The following is a 1,423-nucleotide window of genomic DNA, read 5'->3' on the forward strand; positions in this document are numbered from 1 at the left end:
TACTTATATGCCAAGGGAAATAGTAAGTGCAAAGGCTTTTGTAATCCATGGAAAATATGATAACCACCCTTTTCTCATGCAACAGGAAATAAATAAATGTACAGAGACACAAACATACTCATGCAAACTATGAATCTCCATAAAAGATAATTTTTCTTCTTATCCTTAAATAACATAACCAGCCTTAATCTTTACTGGATCCTTGAAAATACTTCAAGTAATTGCCTCAAAATCACAGGTCTGAACTTTCAATGAAAAAGACTAAAATAATTAAGACATCCTTGGCATAAATGGTCTACATAAGTTGTGATGAAAATGAAATGCAAATGAAAAGCCTTCTTCCAATTAACTGTGGAAATAACACAAGATGAATAAAATACACAATGTAGGTACAACAGTTTAAAGGCTTAGGCACCATTCCGACAAATTCCAATGCCAATAAACCTGATGGCAGACATTTGCAAAAACTACTTTCATATCCCTTATGAGGTAGAATCTCTCATAGTGTTTTCTATCCGTTGTGATAATTCTGAAGAAATGAGTTTGCAGAATGGAAGTATGTCTTTAATCTTTTAATAAAACTGATATCCATATTCTATCATTTGACAGAAATGTCTTAATTATGTATAAGTCTTCATCAACATACAAATCTATTCTAAAACAACAGCATACATGAAAGGCTAAACATATGTAATAACTTGTACATTAAAGTGTAAAAGCTTAGAACTGTAAACTTAACATATACTGTCCTTTACAGGCAGTATATTTAAAACCTAGATGCAAGTACACAAAAAAGGGATATGAATCAGTAAAAGTATGAGATGCAGAATTATGTAATGTGGTATGAAATATTTGGAAGAACAAAAATTGCATAATTTTGGAGTATTCAGGAAAACTGAAAGCATACTGGAGGTGAAAATGAAACGCAAATATACAAAACAAGGTATTTCTAAGGCAACAGAGTAGTGTGATGCAAATGGTGTGTGGGAAATTAAACTTTAGTGGGTCTGGTGAGCGTACCTTGTGGCGCACCTGGGAGTGGGCAGACATGTGCTGGAGGACGGATGGGGGTGGACCTACTCCACCTGGGGTCACTAGCCCACCCGCTCCACCCACTGCACGCCCCTCCACCACGCCCGACAGCCCACCGCCCTATTACAACAACAGTGTCACACGCACACATCCACACACACTACAGTAGAAGCTCCTTAATAGGCAATTATTACAGAAATCTACTAATGTTAAGTTCCAATTAGTAGTAATCCATACAAAACATTCATTATGATTCCCAAGCAAGGACAATTACGAGTACTTAATAATGCTATGCTAATGTCATAATTTGTATGTGCAGTACCCAACTGATCAACATGAAGAATTCATCAATGACAATGGGGGAAAACAAGTTATTGATTTTATTCCAAAT

Source organism: Penaeus monodon, chromosome 27, assembly GCF_015228065.2.
Source record: "Penaeus monodon isolate SGIC_2016 chromosome 27, NSTDA_Pmon_1, whole genome shotgun sequence".
Classification (NCBI taxonomy): Eukaryota; Metazoa; Arthropoda; class Malacostraca; order Decapoda; family Penaeidae; genus Penaeus; species Penaeus monodon.